Source organism: Centruroides sculpturatus, unplaced genomic scaffold (assembly GCF_000671375.1).
Source record: "Centruroides sculpturatus isolate CEXI.00-Female unplaced genomic scaffold, Cexi_2.0 scaffold527, whole genome shotgun sequence".
In the NCBI taxonomy this organism is placed as follows: Eukaryota; Metazoa; Arthropoda; class Arachnida; order Scorpiones; family Buthidae; genus Centruroides; species Centruroides sculpturatus.
In genome coordinates this window covers 467271-489230 of record NW_019384763.1, presented here as the reverse complement: position 1 = coordinate 489230, position 21960 = coordinate 467271, and the positions used below count along the sequence as shown (strand labels likewise).

The 21960-nt window shown below is 33.3% G+C and overlaps 1 protein-coding gene and 1 long non-coding RNA gene across 4 annotated transcripts in view; one reads left to right on the top strand and one right to left on the bottom strand.

Moving 5' to 3' along the window:
- Positions 1–12975, bottom strand: part of LOC111628856 (sn1-specific diacylglycerol lipase beta-like) — a 54555-nt gene extending 41580 nt beyond the window's left edge. The window contains exons 1-2 of one of the 3 annotated variants that reach the window (XM_023372711.1): positions 12755–12975; positions 749–852 (exon numbers count right to left, since the gene is read on the bottom strand). The gene's annotated coding sequence lies outside the window, so the exon portion shown is untranslated. Of the gene's footprint in view, positions 1–748; positions 853–9678; positions 9712–12649; positions 12674–12754 lie in introns of those variants that run through there. The other 2 variants (XM_023372713.1, XM_023372712.1) reach the window with 2 other exon arrangements.
- LOC111628857 lies at positions 9768–15855 on the top strand. Its single transcript, XR_002757240.1, has 3 exons — positions 9768–10049; positions 10488–11036; positions 15179–15855. It is a non-coding gene; the product is annotated as an uncharacterized LOC111628857 (long non-coding RNA).
- The last annotated feature ends 6105 nt before the right edge of the window (positions 15856–21960 follow it).

Sequence of the window (21960 nt, the reverse complement as noted above, 5' to 3'; positions counted from 1 at the left end):
TAGTTCTTTATAATTTGGCAAGTTGTTAACTTTACATATAATTACTTCTTGTAAATTGTGAACCAAAATATTGTATAATATTTCATTGTTTTAAAGTAACGTGGTTCTCTTTCACACTTATATCAACTCGCCACTTAATATATATTATATATTATGTATATTCTGCACATACTTATATTATTGATGGTAATAATAAGATATTCTGCTGAATATCTTCTTCTATTATTGTTATTATTGTTTATGTCATTTGTTACATGACATAAACACATTGTATATATTTTACTTTACATTCTTTATTGTTTGTTTACTCAAATATTTTTTTTCATTTAAATGCTGTATATGATTTTTCTGTAATTATTATCTATGTTATCTGAATTGTACAAAAAAATTCCTGGTAATGCTTACTGCGGGGCCAGGAAATGTGTATAATAGCACTTTAATAAAAATAATGAATGAATAATGAATGAATGAATACTAATTACATGGGATATACTAATATACTATACTAATAATGTATTTTTTTCATTCTTTTCGGTTATCTGATTTTTTCAGTTATTCGACCAACCTGAGTCCCCAGTAGAGTTGGATAATCGATGCTCTACTGTATAAAATTTCATCTTTTAAGCACTCACAAAAAAGGGCATACATGCAATACACTACCTATAATGACACTCTAAAACTGTGTAATATTTTAGTTGCATTCATAAAAAATGTTTAATTATAAAAGTAACCAAAAATAAATGTTTACCTTTCTTGGCAGGATGAAATAAATTACATGCAGATATTTCCAAATCTATCCATCCAGGAAATTTATTATGTAAGAAATTTTGATGTCATCATCATCATAATGTTCTAAAAAAGAGTTAAAAAAGTATTTTCAATAAACAAATTATTACATCTGACAGTGATCTTAGAATGAAAATTATTTGCTTAAAATTTCTAACATTAGAATTTAGATGAAAATTTTCTTAAAAGTAATATTTTTGTTTGATTTCATATGTTAAATTAGAGCTTATTTAAATAAATTGCAATTAAGTTATATCAATAACATACTCAACATTTTTGACAAAAATTAATTTTATTCAAATAAAATTCAAATGTAAAGGTATTTTTCATTATTCAAGAACTAGCTGTTACCTGCAGCTTCACCCACGTGGAATTTGCAATTTGATAGAAATAACCCTCCCTTGGTACTTCACTAAGATTCTCAATCATTAGTTGTTATTATAAAAACAAAAAATTGCATCTAAAATAGTACAGTAGAAGCCATTCTTCAGGTTAAGCCTTAATCCTCTCCCTCTTCCCCACAAAGGGGGAATTTCAAAAAATCACTTCTTAGTGTGCATTTTCATGATGTACCCTAACTGCGTACCAAATTTCACCTCTTTAGGTTCAGCAGTTTGCTCTGGGCGATGATGAATCACCCAGTCAGTCAGGACATGTAAGTTTATATATTTGATAATGAAAAATACCTTTACATTTGATTTTTACTTTGTGTGGAGGGACAGTACAATTTCAATTGAATAAAAATTGAATTGAAATTGTACCTCCACACAAATACACAAATTACTTATTGTCTAATTATTAGCTTAGCCATATTACCATTATATTATATATTACCAAACTATATTATATTAAAAATCAGCTTTTTTGTTGTTGTATTTATAAATATCCAAACTAGTGTTTATCCTCTTTGGGCCAACATTCAACTTCCCAAACAGCAATGCAAGTATACTCTAACTGCATGCAACCATGTAATTGTCCAATAGTTGGATATTTCTGATAACTAGTTAGCTCATTACAAAATGTTACCTTAACTTTTGATCACCATTAAAGATAATTTAGAATGGCTTTAAGAATGTAATATCACATACAAATTTATTAGTTCTATACACCAATACTTCACAGTATATGGAAATCTGTTATTTAATTAATTAATTAATTAATGTAATTTACAAGTATTTTGCAATCACTTCATCTCCACTATATAGATATTATGTTCAATTATGTTTATTCAAAAATGGCAATTCTCATTTAATTTTTGTAAAAAATTCTCTGTTGTGTGTTTTTAAAACACCACTTGATTTCTGAACTCTGTATGCCTAAAAATGAAAAAACTAACTACTGTCAAAAGTACTTGCATGTTTTTTATATATTTTTTGGTCTTAAATATGTTAATACCAAGAGTCAAAACTTTATTTATCCTGTTTGGTGTATGGTGCAATTTTAAACTCTTGTTTCAGAGTATATTTATTGTATTTTATAATTTTACTATACTGAGTCAAATGAAGATTTGATAAAAAATACAAGTTAACTGTATACACTTTAATTACTTAACATTTTATTGAAGAAATTATCTTATTTGCTGATAGTCAATATTTAGTAAAATATACATTCAACCAGAGCTGGATTACATTTGGGCAATCATAAGACCAATTAATAAATAATTAAACAATATAATTTGAACATATAAGCAACTCAGAAACTGGATAACAATGTAGAAAAATGAAATTACCAAAACTCCTGCACGATGATGATGATAGCTAAAGTTATTGAAAACATTTGTGTTTATTATTAAATAATTTTTTGTTTCATGCTGGAGTTTTAGTTATTTCAATCTTCTACAATATAATTTGCTTTAAAAGTAGGCAGTTAAGCTGCCATTTTATAATTACAGCCACTCCTCACTTAACATCCTATCTGTTTAATGACTGCTCAGACATGAACAGCTCCCCAAAACAAGGAATTCCCTTTCTCAGTCTGAGTCTCATGAATTCCCTTTCATAATCTTAGTACTCATTCTCACAATCAATCAATATTTACTATACAAAGGGTTTGCAAATCAACATATTTTGTTTATAAACTTGTACTTTATTGTGCACTGCACAGTAGAATATGTTGGCTAAATAGCACTGGAGGAAGCAAGAAGAAGCAAAGGAAGGGCAACAGAGTTGGAAGTGCAGTAGCACTTGGAAAAGAAAGGAGGAAAGAATAGAAAAATACAAAAGAAGTTCACTGTAAAGGGGTTAGATGGTGTGTTCTTGAAAGTGAATGTAGCTATATTATTGGGTTGTTCGGAAAGTAAGTTCGTTTTTTTTCCATGGGAAAAAACATATTTTTATAATAAATATTTTATTGAATTATATATCAACTATTTTGGTCAAATATCTGTTGTCATTGTTTCTGGTAGTAGCATGATTTCACATTTATAAAAGTTTTGATCGTTGCTTACAAAAAACTAATCCAAGTGATTTTTGACATTGTCATTTCAAGTAAATGTCTTACAGTTAAAAGAAATTTGTATAGACCGGAACAAGTAATAATCCGAGTGTGCTCGATCTGGCGAATATGGTTGGTGTGATAGCAAGTCCCATCTAAGTTATAACAGTTTCTGATAAGTTACCAAACTTGTGTGAAATTTGACATTACTGTGGTAAAACACTACACCTGTTTTGTTGATCAATTCTGGCAGCATTTTCTGTTTGATGATATTACTCAATTTGTTTACTCGATGGCAGTATACTTTCGAATCAATTGTTAAATTGTCTGGTAAAAGCTCCAAAAAAAAAATTTCATTAAAATCCCACCAAAGAGAGCATCTGGAACCCATATATCGAGCTTTGAAACGAAACCAATTTGTTTCAAGTAATCATAAATGATTCAATTTGATAAATTTAATCTCTTAGTGATTTCACGTGTTGTTATTTGGCAGTTTGCTTCAATCAGTACCTTTATTTTGTTTTCATTGGCTTCAACTGGCCATTCTCAATGTGGTGCATATTCAATATTGAAATTGCCAGAACGAAATTTTCTAAACCAGTTTTAGCACTGTCTTTCTCTCAACACATCATCTCCATACATGTACCACAATTTTTTCCTTGCTTGAACAGCATTTTGATTTTTTGGTAATAAAAAAGCAAAATATGCCAAAAATGATGCTTTTGATCTTCCATATTTGATGGGACACAAAAAATAAACAATTGCACAGAATCAAACAAACTTTTTTACAAATAAGCCTTAAAATGCTAGCTGTCAAAATATATAATGATAATATGGTTTAGAATGAAAATGGCGGGAAAAATATGACTAATCCGTCTAGTGGTAAAAAAACGAACTTACTTTCCGAACAATCTAATAGAACTAGAGAGTATGTGTTCAAATGTTAAACAGTTCCTGATTCCTAAACTTTTGTTATGTTGCCTTAAATTTATGAAGAGAAAAGGAAACTTATAAAGCAGATTACACTAATAAAATTATTCTCAAAAGTGACACCCAGGACTCCTATTTCTATATGCACTTCTATTTCCTTCCAGTCATCTCCCTTACAGCTCCAAATAATCCTGTTGATGATGACACCTGGAACCATTATCATACTTCAATGATTAAAATATTAATTTAGACAACTTTTTTCAAATGAATAAACTTTAATTTTTTTTCTTACAAGATTTTTATAATTTTTCTAATTATATTTGCATGATCTGTAATATGTAAGAGCCCACCAGTGGCCGAGTGGTCTTCGTACCCTAAACACTGGGAGTTTGGTCGTGGGTTCGCGCCGCGATCGGACAGGCTGGCTGCTTGGAGTTTTCCGGGTTTTCTCCTTGCCAATAACGACTAAATAGGAGGCCAGTTCCCCATAAAAGTCCTCCCGGAAGGCATTAGTTCCCCTCGCGTGACATCGCGCCCCAGAGAAGGCAACGGGAAACCACTCTGGGTACTAACTTTCCCTAGTAAGGCCTTGGCGTACTTACTAATCTGCGCCGGGTGTGGCCGAAGTCGGGAAAATCTGATATGGCACGATGAGATAGAATATGTAAGAGATGCAAATTAAAACAAATTTATCAAGTTGGAGTTTCCTTTAGACCAGTGATTTTCAACCATCAGTCCATGGACCAGTGCCTGTTCATGAAAAAATTTCTTTGATTTGCAGACAAATATTTTACTGCACTGATGCTGGCACAGTTGATTATGGATGACATTTAAATAATAATGTAGATTTTCTATACATACTTTGTTATGTAAAGTAACTAGATAAGAGCATAATAAATAAGCACAGTCACATATAATTACTGAACTGTGTAAAATTATCCATAATTTTACTGTTCTATAAAGAGAAAAAGATTGATAAGCACTGCTTTAGACCATTTCTTTATCAAAAATAAATAAAACAAGCTCCTTGTTTGTTAATCAATTCAATTAACAACCTAGTTGCAGGAACAGAACTTGGTTGTTAAGTGAGGGGTTCCTGTATTAAATAAGTTATAACTTTTTAATAAAAAGTAAAATACTTCACAAATGGATACAAGTTCAATTTTGCTTTGCTTGCCATGTCCAATCACCAGGTACAACTATTTCTGCCAGCCCTTTTCTACAAAGAAATATTATATTTTTTAATTGTGTTGGGATTGTCACCTGCGGACATTTTAAACTGTTTTGCATATTTGTGCAGAGGCATAGCCTCTAAAGAAAGATTGTCTCTGCAATGGAAATAGTTGTTCATGGTGATTAGACATGGCAAGCAAAATTGGACTCATATCCAGATGTATTTTACTTTTTATTAAATTGTAATTCTGCCAGCCCTTTTCTACAAAGTTATAACTTATTTAATAAAGTTATAATAAGTTAATTTAATTACTTTAATTTAACTTATTGTTAAATTAAAGTAATTAATTTAACTTAAAATATTCTGGTAGAAAAGGTCAACCTGGAACTGAGCTTCAAATCTACATTCACAAGCCTTTTACCAAAGAAGTTGCAATATCTATTATTATTGTAATATTATTATTTATATATATATGTATAATGTATAATATTATTTTCTAATATCATACACAATAATTTTTTAAATATTGTGGTTTTAAATTGTTAAACCTCAATGTCTTTTCAATGTGTTGAAAATAATAATCTTCAAGAAAACAAGCAAAACAGAAACAAGTAATACTTGTGCTTGAAGTACAGATTTTATCAGCTTTTACCGGTAGTTGAATAGCACATACCATATTTCTATTCTGAAGACCCATTTCTTTGAATTTTTGCCTCTTTTCATTACAGTATTTGGACAGACCATTTAGTGAGCATAACCCATAGTAACTAGAATATTGAAAAATACTCTCAAGCAAAACAAATATATTTTTATGAAAAAAGTACCTAAAGATTGTAAAAGTTTGGAACTAGTAGTTTTCAATAAAAGTTGATGATGAAAAAGATATGGATTAGAAACTCTCAAATAAGTATCCAGTATAAGTAGCTTATCTTCTTAAAAACTTCATGTCTAGCTTACAGTCAGAAACCTTAGCTAAGTAAGAATGTGCATTTGAATGAGCAAATGAGCTGAGTTGGTTGGTCGGAATAACTTTTTTAGGCACACTTCCAGAACCCAAAACTTCTGTAGCTTCTTGCTGTTGGCTGCATGCACCTTACAAATGTAGAGGCCCTGCAGTCCAGCATTTTTCAGGTGAATAACTGAATCCAATAATGACATTATTGTATTCAAGTAGCATGCACATTTTCTTGTATTTTTTTTTTTTGTTAAATTAAATGGGCTGGGGTAGGTGAATTAAGTCTTTAATGTTGACTCCACAGGAATCTAGTCCACACCCTTTTCATCAATTCTTGACATTTTTTTGATTGAATACTACTAGTCCCAAACTTTAATATCTTTATATACTTTTATCATAAGTGCAAATTCAAATCTGATGTGCTATAAGTATGTAGTTTGCAAAATTGCTGAATTTTTTGCTTTAATAGATAAAGCAACTTTAAAGTTAATGATTCTAGGTTTCTAGTGCAGAGTTTTGTGCTCTTTTAAATGAGCTATGTTGCAGCCTAAAAGAACTTATATATTTTTCCCAACAATGAGCTATTCACAATATGCATTTTTCCAAATATGATTGTTTTCATGTTAAAACTTGCAACTAAGGAACTAAACAAGTAAGACCAATACAAAAAAAAAATTAATGTAAACTTTGGTATTTATAATGAAAAACACTTTATAACATAGTTTAGTAAGGCTATTAAAAATCATGTTAACTAATTTTATGATAAAAGTTGTATATACAGTTAGCCCTCAGTTTATGCCAGCTTTATTGTGCCAATTCACAATAATGCTGCTGTGCAATTTGCCGTGTAATTCCCTGATTTTCCCTATGCTAGACTGATTTTTGTTTCAGTGTTGACATATTTACTGAGCCGTGACATTATACATCCATTAAAACAGATTTTTATTGAATACATTTATTTTTTTCTGTTTAATATTATTGGGTATGTATACATTTACATTAAATTAATATTAAATACTAAATATTTAGGTACCCACATATACAAGAATAAAGGAGGGTTATTATGTCAGATAAAAGAAGTGCACCAGTTATATAAACATGTTAAGAAGGCATGGCAATCTACCTCTCTAGAAACGAAAATGGAAGTTATTCAACAAATGGAAAATGGACAAACATGCCCTAATGTCTGTAGATTTTACCTCCATCGACTGTTACTACCATTATGAAAAATGAAGATAAAATTAAACACTCTGCTCAACTGTCTATGGCAGTAAATGTAAAACATGAGTTACAATAGAAGTAAAATTTTTGAAAAAATGGAAAAATTGTTACCATTATGGGTGGATGATGCAAATTAAAAAAAACATTCCCTTGACTCAAGCTGCTATAACTAAAAAAGCAAAATCAATTTTTGATAATCTTAAGGAGACAGAAAGAGGTGAAGAAATTTTTTTGGGAAGCAAGGGTTGATTTATGAGATTTAAATCCCGAACTAACTGTTGTAGCGTAAAATTATGTAGTGAAGCAGCAAGTCCAGATGTTGCGGTAGTGGCTGCTTTTCCTAAGGAATTTCAGGGTTACGTAGAACAAGGCAACTATTCTCCAGACCTAATCTTCAACATTGATGAGACTGGGTTTTATTAGAAAAAGTTACCAGTACAAACTTTTATTTCTTGTGAAGAACATTCCACAAAGTTGCAAAAGATAGATTAACTCTTTTGTTGGGAGCCAATGTTTCAGAAACTTTGAAACTTAAACAGATGTTAGTGTATCATTCACAGACACTGCGTGCTTTAAAGGGTCTAAATAAAGACATTGTTGCCAGTTTATTGGAAATGGAACAAGAAAGCTTGGGTCACAAAAGATGTTTTCATAGATTGGTACACAAGTTATTTTTGCCCTACTATGCTTCGCTTTTGTGAAGAAAATAAATTACTACCCATGGCACTTTCTTCTCTTGACAAATCTCCAGGCTATCCTCAAAACCTTGATGAAATCAGAACACCATTGGATGTCAAGATTGTTTACATGCTTCCCAATACAATATCTCTTTTGCAACCAACGGATCAGGTGATTATTGCAACCTTCAAAGCTTATTATCTCCGTAATACATTCATGGAAATGATGAGAGTTTTAGACACTTCAGACAAAACAGTTAAAGACTATTGATGCTCTTTCGATATTTTGAAAAGCATTAAAAACATCAAGTCAGCTTGGGATAAAGTTTCAGCAAAATGCTTAAATGGAGTTTGGCATAAACTTCTGTCAGTATTCATGCACAATTTTGAAGAAGTAGCACATCAGGAGAATTTAACTGAAGACATTACCAGACTTGCGCATGATGTGGGATTGGAAGATGTTACAGCTGAAGATGTGACAGAACTTCTAGAAGCCCATGATCAGCCACTCTCAAATGAAGACTTAGAAGAATTATACAAAGAATTAGATCACAAACAGTCAGAGAAGGAAGAAAACGAAGAAGAAACTCCAAGAGTTATGAAAACAGCTGATCTAAAGCATATCCTTTCAACTATGGAAAGTTTGACAGATGAACTTTGTAAGTTAGACAATGATTGGGAGAGAAGTGCAAATGTAAAAAGGAGCATCATCATATCCATTTGACCATATTCTGAAATTCTTAATGAAAGAAAACAAAAATCTAAACAATTAAAGATGGATACTTTTTTCCGAAAAATGTAAGAGATCTGAAACTTTGAAACATCATTTATTTTTCTTAAGATTTTTTAATAAAAACATTTCACTTTATTTTATCATAAAATACATTTTAAAAATTAAATTTATAATATATGTATTTTGTATTATATTGTATTAATAAACAAAATTATTTGCTTATTTTTCACTTATGTAGAACCTAACCCTTTACCTCACTGTAAATATGGGTTCATTTTACACCGATTCGATTTGCACTGGCTTTTGTAGGAACGGAACTGCGGCATAAACTGAGAGTTACCTGTAATATGTTTTTAAATTAAATCAAAATTTTATAGTTAAAATTATATTCCTTTTGTATTAAATCCAATTATAAGATTTCTTCTCTTTAATAAAGACAATAAATTTGAAAATGAAAAGAGTTGTTCAAATAAAAAACATAGACTGCATGGGTTATGGAAGAAAACTTTTAATCAGGGAGTCAGCAATGGCTTAAAAGTGATATTAAATTTATCTATACATTAAGATCTGAAACAACAATGTTTTCCAACATAAAAAAACCTAGATAAATATATAACTTATTTACTATATATATGTATATTAATATAGATAAGAAACACAATCATAAATGTATATATAATTGTGTGAGAATCAAGAGTTTGGAAACATTTTAAAGTTTAGAAAATAATTATAAAATTAATTTAAATAGTTTAAATAATAATTTATTCACTTGAGAAAAAGGACGAAATTTTATCAATATTCAACATCTCTCTTCTTCCTGTGAATCAGAGGAAGTTGGAGTTCCTGCAAAAACAAAAGTTTAAGAAGGAATGAACGAATTGAGGACAAATGCTATTGATCCACTGATTTGTTATAAAAAGGTGGAGATCACTGTTTTTCCTTGCTTTTTGTTCTAATCCAGATGTCACTAGCCATGTAAGGCTTTAGTCATGAACTGTACAGCCTTGTTTTTTAGCTAAAGGGGATTCTTAGCTCTGATTATGTTTCCGCCTTATATTCATCGATGCTTCAATTCCGTTAAGGAAGAATGAGATAAGACGTTCCTTCCATAAATGAAAGGTTATCATACTACATTCCCAGGTAATAAAAGAATTATGTAAGCTCTCTTGTATTCAATAGTTGAATCAGGAATCTTCCAAATAGAAGTGTAGATTTGTTGTATTATTTACTTAGTTATTTAGACATGATATTTAATCATTGATATATAAATAAATATAGTTAGTTGTTTCATTAATTCAGCCTACCTTCATTTCCTAATCAATATTCTCTCCATACCACTCAAATTTAACAGTTAGATTAACCACTCAGATTTAGATTAAACTTAAAGACATTTGTCTTATTGCGAGTTAATGCAGTTATTGCGAGTTAATGCAATTATTCTTTCCTGTCAGGAATCTTGATGTGACAAGGATCTCACAATATTTAGACAAAATAAAATATTTCCATCCTGCATAGTGAGCGAAGTCTCACAACCCCAATCTCACAATTGTGTTACATTTGAACTTTAATTTTTAACAGGAAAAAAGTGAATGAGCTGAGACCTGTGGATATTCTTCAGCATATGCAAGCCATATACAGTGAGGAGAGTTTGGCTTGCAGAACCATGTTTACACAGTATGAGACGTTTCACAAAAGCTGTAAAGCTTCAACAGATAAACCACAACTGGAGCAGAGTAAGTTCACCATCACAAGGAAAGCATTGCCACGATAGACCATGCAGTAAAGGCTAATCAGCAGATAACCATTCAATAATCGGCACACAAAAGTGACCTCAATATCGGCTTAATCAGTGCAATCATTCATCAACATCTGAAGTTCGAAAATAGTGTGTGTCCAATGGGTTCCAAAGCATCTGACAGTGGAACAGAAGTAAAATTATACGGATTCATCATTGGCATTGGAGCACCTTACATGTTACTGCAGTTGTGAGAATAAATTTTTGCCACAAGTTATCACCAGTGATGACACACGATGCACATTTTTGACTCAAGATAAAACACACGAGCAAGCAGTGAAAACATCTATCTTCATCAACAAGAAGGAAGACTTGTTCTACCACAAATTCTGGTAGGATCATTTTGTCCTTTTTTCAATCAGAAGGGTCCATTGCTCATCAGTTAATTGTAAAATTCAATTGTAAAATGCTAATAAGTATTGCAATACACCCGTAGAAAGTCTGCATTACCGTAAAGAGAAAATGCCCAGGCATGTTATACTGCAGTTGTGCTTTTGCACAATACATGCCAAGCAACATAGCACTGGTTACAGTATTATGTGGTCTGCTTAGGATGGGAAATTCTGCAGTGTCTGTCTCATAGCCCTAATATGTTGCATTTAGACTTCCATGTCTTTGGACCTTTAAAAAAATTTCTCAAGGCTCAAAGGTGTTGTCAGACACCATTCTAACAGCAAAGTCTAAGCAGCTGTAACTAAATGCTTTCCTCTTTTCATGCAGAAGGTATATACAAACACACCAAATAGGAACAAATGTCCGAATGCTGCAGGTTAATTCCAATAATAGCTAATGCAATTTTGTCATTACACTATACATACTCTAATTTTGCTACGGCGACCAGCGACACCACGTACATTTTATAGAGCAGTTTGTTTCATTCGAACAGCCCTTATAATTTTTATATTTGGTCGGCGGTTTAGTATTTGACGAAATTACGTTCAAAGCAAGATCCAATAATATACGAAAGAAGCTTAACAAGACCATTAAAAAAAATTATATATAAAATATTATTTTGGGAAATACGACGTTTTTCCCGAAGGTTCGAAAACACCGGAATTTCGAAAACCCTAGCGGCGACGCGAGGACGGAATTTTATGGAATTCGTAATAAAATTCTTTTTACGTCCGTTCGACCCGGCTTCCCAAAACGAAATCCCAAGCGTGCCGCCGGTTAAAAAGTATATTATATATTTACCAAAAAACATCCCACTCTTAAATATTACATTATTATAACGTATCCAACGGGCCGACGCGTCGATCCGCCATTCCGAAGAACCCGAGACCGACCCGAGAGATTTCGGAAGCGGCCCGTTCCGGACCCGTCGGGCCCCTTCTTCCTTCGCCGAGTCCAGTCGGTTCCACGACGGACGCGATGGGAAAAGTCCTCTCGGCACCCGGAGGGGGGAAAGTAAAATATCCGACAGAGTTTTAAATTTAGTAATCCTTTTTAAACGAATTAAATACTTTTGCATTACATTCTTCAATTGATAAATATTTATTTAATATAGATTTTGTAATATCTATTTTTAGTTAACCTTATCTACAGGAATGTTTACTTATCAAGATTTCCAACCGTTCAAAGATTAGCATAACAAATTGAACACTTGATTCTTACCAAATTCGACCAACGATAAACTGATTTTAAACGTTTCATTCTTATAAGAATTTTATTTTTCCCGTTATTACACCCAAATGGTATAAGTTACTTCGAGGTAAGTTGTGTATGTATACAGATATACACATATTATCTAAAAGTAACTGGAGTTACGTTCACGGTAAAAATTCCATCGACGATCACAGCGAACGTAGCACAAACATTAAAGGATTAACGTCGAGGATCGTAACGTTTAATTCGTTTAAATACGTCGACTTAACAAATAAATTGACATTTCGACTAATGGCTTTAAAATAAATAAATAAAACATAAAAAATTGTCATTTAAATACCAAAGGTAAAATTTGAATTTCTAAGCTTAATTATTTTTAGATGCGAAATACACGAGGCACGAGTCGGAAACGTTGAAATTAAACCAATAAAAATGGCTTACTTACGCTATTTCCATATTATATATACAATAATTACAAGTTGCCGCTTTACAAATTACCATCCTTCTACTACTACTATGCGCCACTCTGCGGTTTGTTTCCCTGCCGTACACTTATTCGTTTTTAACATATTTTCCTCTTCTTAACGTGAAATTTTAATTATTCTCGTCGACTATTTTGCCATTTAAGATTAATTTTAAAATGATATTTCCGGCCAAAAGCATAATTTTTTTAATATTTAAAACTTTCGTAATATTAAGAAGTTAACCAATTGATATTTTTTATTAAACGGTTGTTTTGTTTTTTTTAATAGCTCTTTCCGCCCTAACAGAGCTTTTTTAGCCAGCCCATTGCGGGTTCGGCCAGGTCCACGATGGGACGGCCGGGTAGCCAGGGACCATCCTCCCGAAAAATTCCTGGGGGTTTTTCGGCCCGTCCGGATCGATTCCCGATTCCCCGCGGCGCGGCGGCGGTAGGTTGCCAATTTAATTGCTCGGCTATCCCTCCGTCTAAACGGCTATGTAATTTTAAATAAATTTTTTATGGAATTAAAGATATCCTCTAAGTAAATTATTAATCGTTATTCGATTATCACATCACGAGTCGTAACGTTAAATATTGCCGAATTTAAAATGTTTGGAGCGAGATGTTTTGTCTTTTCCTCAAAAAACAACAAAGCGTGATACGCTTTGCAGCTAGGCCCCGCCACCGTCTACGGACGTGTTAAAACTTTTATACGTAATAAGAAAATATTTTTTTATTTGTTAATGGGAACAAATTTCGAATGCACGGTATTTTATAAATCAAAAATTTGTATTATTTTTCGCATTTATATGTAGGGGAACCCGGAGCGGAATGGGGTAGCTAACGAAGAAGTTAAAATTATGTCAACAATAAAAGAAAAATAACCAAAATATTACATTATATCCTTTATTTATTATAATTGGCACATAATTATTTAAATTACATTTTTAAAAAATTAATAATTTTGTGTGAAAACTAAATCATTAAAAAAAAAGCTTACCCACATCCCGTTCCGCCCCGCACTCGAGGCAGAATGGAGTGTGAGATTAGTGCTCAAATATTAGGAAAAAAATATTAGTCACGTCGCTTACAAAACTAGCAAACCAACGCGGAATCGTCATCGTCGCCGTCAAAACCCGCGCAAGATATACGAGCCCATTTTTTGCACGCGACACACGAACACCGATCACGTGTCGCGTGCAAAAAATCGACTGTGAGTAAGCACCGGTGCAGTAAAGGCGAGTCGTATCGTCTTCTCCTTCCGAGTAATCGGCCTCTTGTTCTTCTTTTTTTACTAGACTTTGTTTTTTTCCTTTTTCCTTTTACGTTTCCTTTACGGGAAACTGTTCCGTTGTGCCTCAATGCACACGCTTCTAAAAATCAAGTAGAGAAAAAAGTTTACGATTACTTTTTGCGTTATTTCATTCTAAAAATACAAACAAACAAATCTTTAAACGAAAATTATCTTTGGACGAAGGCGGGGCAATATCTGGAGTGTTTTCGGATGCTATATAAGTAACAGTCTTCGTTGCAGTCCCAGTTGACTGCGAGTAGTCTTCGTTGCTTTGTTTAACTTCCTGTTTTGTTGGATATAACTCTACTGCCGTTTATAACTGATCAAGTTCATCTATGAATAAATAGGCTCGATAAATAGACGCTGCCACGTAGCCTTAGTCAGCTCATTTTGACCGATAATACTGAAGTTTATCGCGACCTTCGTTTTGACCCCTATCTCCAGTTCTATAAAAATAAATCATTTTTGAGAGTTGAAATTTTAATCGGTTCATCCTTGAGTGATGATGAGTCGTTCAAGAAATTTCATCAAGCTCGGACAACTTATTCTAGAGTTATAATGTTGACAAGGAATGCGTGAAGTCGCGTGTTAGTCGTCACTCGGCTTCGCCTCGCTCCGACAATTACATAAAATTACAAAAAGAAAAAACGAATAGAATACAGTACTGTATTTGCAAAATGATTTATTTATTCGAACATTTGTTAAAAATTAAACACCCGACGTAAACGAAATTTAATACGTTATTCGTTACTTACGAAAATATTGATATTATATTAATTTTATATAACTTAAAAAACACTTTTTCCGCCATGTGGGCACTAAAACGGCCTCTTTTAGAAAGCCCATTACGTGTTTGTCCAGGCCCACAATGGTGAGGGTCGGGCCCGACATATCCGGACGGACCATCCTTAAAAAGTTAAAATAATCCTGTTTCTAATAAATATTATTTTAATAAAATAATCCTTTCTGAAATATTTCAAACCGATTAATATATTTACATAATACGGACGTAAAAACACGATGCGATCGTAATACGTCACGCGTTGTTAAAAATGTATTCTAACAATACCTAACGAATTGTTACAATGTATTGTTCGTTTTTTCTATTGTAGGTGACCATTGTAAGGACAGAAGACGCCGACGAAAGGCGAAGAAAGCCCGCTCGGGTGAAGACAGGAGTTGCCGACGGGGCGAAGAGGGGTCCCGTGTCACGTTTCTTTAAGGCCCGCTCGAGTAAAGAGGCCGACGGGAGATGATGAGTCCTCCGAGTGTCCCGCATGTTTAAGATCCGCTCGGGTGAAAACAGAAGATGCCGAGGAAAGGCGGAGAAGGCTTTCTGTGTCTCGTTTTATTAAATTTCGCGCAGGGCGAAATTGTTTTGTTTTTGTTTATTGAGGTTCGGTATGAGTTTGTAGTATATTTTGTGGCCCTAACGCGCTTTTTATTGACCTGGGATCTTAGTGGCTTTCTTTCTTTCATTATTACTAGTTGTTGTAATATCGTATCCATTAGTTTAGATTGTAACGATACGGTGTGTTTCGAATAGTTGAATTTGATGTATTCAGAGGAAATTATAAATATTTTCATTGTGTGAGTTAGGACGAATGAAACTCGACAAGCGATGTCAGTCGCTTATAAAGTTGCATTCTTCCCAACTCTTGTGGAACTCTGAAGCAGCCACCTCCACGTGGTGAGTTCTGGGTTGTCGAATGGCAAGCGAAGAGCCGCTTGTTTCTTTCAATTGATAATAAGAAATGAAAACATGCCAATAAAAACAGAATTTACAAAAGTAATTAAAGTTAGGAGAATTAAGTATCGAACTTTGGTATAAATTGCTTTAAATTTTGTCTAAGTGTTGTTAATTCCTTTGTTTTAATCGTGATCGTGAATTTCAATTCATCCTAGTTCTGAATTATTAAAATACTAGCAGGTGGGCCCGGCGTTGCTCGGGCAAAAGTAACGATAACTAAGATAAAGATTATTACGTTACAGTCAACCTTACCCGTTTTCACAGAATGCAAGAATTGTGTCCCCTTGTTTCCAGACTAATTAGAAAATTTTTAGATGGGTCTAAAAATATGTTCGATTTCCCGCAAAAACGAAAAAACTGCATCTGCGTCTTGCACGTCGCTTTCTCTTAACAATTCTATTGTTACGTAACAATATCAACAATGGAAGTCTTAACACTTCCATTGTTGATGGAAGTGTTAAGACTTAATCCTGTCCCTCTCTCCCGTGGGAAGGAATTTCGAAAAATCCCTTCTTAGTGTGCGTTCTCCTAACGTACCCTAACTGTGTACCAAATTTCAACTTTCAACTCCTAACCGTTTGGGCTCGTATCCATAATGTATATAGAAGTTTTAATCCTGTCTCTCTCCCCCCGGGGGGAATTTCGAAAAATCCCTTCTTAGTGTGCGTTTTCATGACGTACCCTATCTGTGTACCAAATTTCAACTTTCAACTCCTAACCGTTTGGGCTCTGCGCTTATTATTATTATTATCATTATCATCAACCCGTCTCGATTATATATTAGATATGTCTAAAATAGAATGTTTGTTAGTTTTATATTAAGTGATGTATAAGGAATATAATGCAACCGTTCGTTTTTATATATACAGTAAGACCTCGTTTAGCGCTTAGGATGCGTTCCTAGACGACAAAAGCGCTAAATGAGGTCATTTTAACACATAGTAAATAGGAAAAGGGGAATACGCGACCAAAAATAAACATATTTTACTTGCATTTTTGTGATGAAGGTCCTGTCTGGATCATTCGCTACAATTTAATTAACGATTTCGATTATCCTCGCCGAACTTTCACCAAGGAAATCTATAACATGTCTACTTGGACTTTACTTATTAATAAGACTTAATACTGGTGTTTAAAGATTGGCACAGCAATGAGAGTTAGTTCAGGAAAGAACAAAATTTCTTTATTATATCACCTGTAGTAATAGTTTCTGAAATACTGGTGTTTAAAGATTGACACAGCAATGAGAGTTAGTTCAGGAAAGAACAAAATTTCTTTATTATATCACCTGTAGTAATAGTTTCTGTACACATATTATACGTGTTTCGGGCTAGCATGCCCCTCATCAGCAGTACTACTACCATACATGTAAATACATATTCCAATCCCGAGTATAAATGTATCTTTCTCGTTACATTAGAATTTAAGGACAGTAAGGCTTTTACAATCAAATCTATAACATGTTTCTGTGTTCTTCGTTTTGAGAATCATCCTTAAATAACGTCCTTTGTAAATTAACCGACTACACGAGCTCAAATATGTTAAAACTGAACGCAAATAAAATAAAATATCTCCGCTTTGTAAATAAAAATAAAATTGTTGATACGAAACAACTTCAAATTGAAAAAATGAAAAGATACAAATAATTAACTGCATAAAATATCTCGGTGTTTTGATAGACGATAAACTCAGATTTGATAGATTTAACTAAGACTGTCGCTATAATTAAGAAAATACAGGACTCTCTGAATATAAATACGATAATACGACTATATCACGCCTGTATAGAACCGAAAATTCAGTATGGCATAATTATATGGGGAATTACACGGGATTATATCGCGAACCGATTACAAATACAACAAAATCATCTAATAAGAGCCTTTTTAAATTAAAGTACTATGAATCAATCTCCTATTGTTATCAAAAAGAAAAAATTGACAACATAAAAACATTATATGCAAAACAAACTATACTTTTCTCATTTAAATTTATAAAGCTTAAAACGAATAACAGTCATCTTTTAAATATAGAAAATCATCGCAGGAAGGGAAACTACTGTAATCGTCAAAATTATAACTTCTTAACTATATAAATTTGCTTAAATTATAAAATATATATATTTTCACTGTTTTAATGTCGATACACTTGTAATTTCATCAAAAAATCACCACGCGAGGTTTTATTAGTCAACGACAAAGCGAATGTCGTTACTGAGGCGTTGTGACAGTCCGAGTGCAGGACAGGGAGCGAACCGATTCCCTCACCTCTCTTTCATACGTAAATCGTCTTTTCCACTCCGCCCCGGGTTCCCATACAACGATTATGCGTTTTAATATTAAATAAATTTATGTAACAATCCGCTTTGCGATTTTACAATTACAGTAGAGCGTCGTTTATCCGAATCAATTGGGGACTGGGGTGGTTCGGATAACTTATTTTTCGGATAACGAATCATGTACGAAAAAGTATATTAATTTATCCCATGTTGAAATTTCTCTCCGTTGCGTGTCGCTTCGCGTTGAATTTTCGTCGATGTTAAGCCTAACAAAGACTATTATATCGTTAAAAATTTATTTTGTACAAACAAAATAAATTTATTGAAAAATATAAAAACAATAAAAAATTATACTCCAGAAGTTAATTTAGTATCAAAAACGTAAAATATTTGAGTAGCCCGAGAAATAGCCGAAGATTGCAGCGCCACAGCACTAGCGAAAATTTAAATTTGCCGACTGGAATGCTTTCGGATAACGGACGTTTCGGATAACCAGCTTTCGGATAAACGACGCTCTACTGTACTCTAATTCGATCATTTTTGAAATCGACTTATTCAAACTTCGCTCATTAGCTAAAATATCGGGTTGTAACCGAATCGATCTACGCAAAAATCTCAAATGTCCAAAATTTCAACTTTTCGGGAAGCTCAGAGAGCATTTCTATAAATTACTCAACGAACTCGGGCAAACGTTAACTCCGTCGTCAAATAGTCACAGTTGACCATTATGAACAGGTGCTGGTTTTTTTTCATAGAACGATTCAATTTTAATCCAATGAGAAAGCCTGAAAATCAACAGAATTGGATTAATGGAATAAGGCAACGCGACTCGTGGGCTATCAGCCAAGGGAATGCCTTCCGGAAGGACTTTCTATAGGAAACTGGCTCCCGTTTAGATGCTAGACCCTTGAAAATCCGGAAAAAATCTTCGCGGTCACCCCTCGGCCAGAGACGAATCCGAGACTAACTACCAGTACTCGGCGGTTTTATCCATTCGGTCGCTGGTGGACCGAAAAGCAACAGAAATTATCGAAGCAACCCGAAAGAATGTGATGGTAAAACAAACGAAACTTTTCCAGTTTTAATTATAAATTTTATATGTAATAAAATAATTAATTTAAATTTGAAGGCTTTCGATCTACTTATTAGACGATAATCGCGACAGAAAAAAGTTTAATCTTTAGCCACGAAACGGTTAAGGCAGTGTTTTTCAACCTTTTTCATTGAGTGGCACACTTAATTGAAAAATAGCAAATCGTGATACCCTTGACCAGCGGCGGATCTAGAACCTGAATAAGGGGGACTAATGGGCCACATGAATTTTTTTGCGAAAACGAATATTACGTTCAACGCAAAAGTGTTTCTACGTGTTCAAAATCAAAATTTAAGTCCATTGAATTTTGTCGAAATACCTACATGTAAAATAATAGTCTCGCTATTGTTTTTTAAATGTAGTTTTATTATCAAATATATCATCATTTTATATTATCATTTTATTGATAAACAATTTTTGTTACGTTTTTTTTATACTATTTTGATGCATATATAAAATAAATATTTCATTATTTTTTTCTTATCTTTTTCATATCAATTTAAAAAATTTAAATTAAAAAAATGATAACAATTGTTTATTTGTCATCATTGCTTTTGAATACTATGAAAATACTGTAATATGCACCTACTTTGTGATTGAAACCACACGCTTTTCAAAGTACAATGCAACGCTTTTTAAAGTATATACAAGTCACAAGTGTCCACGTCGTTCTTCTCTGGTGGTTGGCCCGGTACTGGGACTGGAAACGTGAAGGCCAAGCAATGTGGTTTGGGAGAACTCGTGACAAGTCGCGCGTACACGTAGCGTAGAACATTACATTAACATGTGATTAGTCATAGTTTCTTTGCTTACTAGATATCTCGTATCAAAGTAGAACTGACAATGAGTTATCTTAAACTACACTTAAGTAAATTTCCAAGAAAATGCCTAAAGGCTCTAAACTTTGTGGCACCCCGGTTGAAAAACACTGGGTTAAGGCGTCAGCGTAGGACCCTGAATTGAATTCCAGCAAGTAACTACAGAATCTTTCGTGGGTATCTCGGGTCATAAGCCAAATGTGTGATATATCAGACGGCGCAATATAGCCGATGTATCTATCCATTATTGCCCAAAGCGCTTTTAATTTTGGAAGAAAAAAAAATATATCCGAGTAACCGGTATAACGAAGGGTTGCTGTATTTTGTAAACGTTATAATTAAACTATTTTGCGCCTTTTAAAATAAAATTCGCCCGAACAAAATATTGGGAACAACTTTATCCATGTATCGTTAACGACTCGTTTTAAGATTATTTTACTGTTCTACTTATATACCGAACAGCAGATCGAAAATAGGTGAATATTGAGAAATGAATTATTTCCGTTACTTTTAAACTATTTATATATAATATATATATGCATTATACTGTACGTGGTGTCTCAAACCACATTCATAGAGTGAGCAAATTATATTATATTATTCATATTGAAAATAAGGAAGAGATAAAATAAAATTAGTCAAAAAACCGAAATGTTTTTATTCCCAACACATTATAGAAAGATGTGCAACAAATGCTTCCATAGTTTAAGATCCGGATTTATTAAAGGCAACCCCAGGGCCGGATTAACCTACTTTGGGGCCCTAGACATTTTCTTCTTACCGGGTCCCAAAACCATTTTCCCACATAAGAATACAGTTTCTTTAGATTTTAGAATTCACAATAACCATATAAAAAGCAATGTATTTTTGTTTATTATATACAGTCGTCCAGCAGAAAAGTAAACTATTTATTTACAAATCTTTTCAAAATAGACAGTTTGACAGGGCCCTAGACATTTGTCTCATTTGTCTATGCGATGATCCGGCCCTGGGCATCCCGTATTTGCAACTCATGAATGGATATATACAGCATACATATGTTTGTCGGCACAGGATCGGCGATGTCTACGCCAGGACTGAGCGTTTTGCCGTTTCGTGAGTGGTCGGGTTCGGGATGGAGGATGTCCGAGGAATGCACTCAATTACAGATTAAACAAATACCCGTTTATTTATGTAAACTAATTATGCATATATATATAGCATTTCCGTTATAGCTACTGTATAGAAAAAAAAAAAAACAGATAAGGCTTTATATAGCGTAAGATACTTGATAGGATGGTTCCTTATTTCTTGATTATGTAGACGGCCTCTGGGTTCGTTTAGAGATTAGATAGTAGTTCGGGAGCTCGATGTAAGATCCTCCGAGGGCATGTAAGTAGACGGCAGGTTGGTCCAGGCGGTAATCGGCGGCGATGATGTTTGATAGGACGGTGGAGGTAATCCAAGACGGGAGCGAACAATGTCAAGCAACTCTCGATGACGGACGAACTCTGGTTGTCGTCATCGATTCTGTTCTTTTATTTCGGGGGTCCTCCCCTTTTTCTCATGCCCATCTTTTTGAAATGTAGATTTTGCGACCAATAAATGAATTTCGGCCGTGAAGTTCCTGGTGACACATTCGATGTCATCTTGGAGAGGAAGTGATTCCCGGGTGAAAGATTAATTAATTATGGGAGGATATGCTTACATGTTGGGAAAACTTTCAATCAAAAATATTTTTGTCAAATCTGGACTCTCACATATTTATAATTACATTTTAAAGAAAACGACTTTTTAATGCTTCCCGCAGTGGCCATTGTTCAAAAGCGGTCTATTTTGCTGAATAAATTTCATAAATTATTTCTAACTACAAAAATATTTACAGATAGTTTATATAAAACATTACAAAAACACATGAATATTTATTTTTAATAAACCAAATTAAGATAATTCAATTTTTACAAGAATGTTGACTT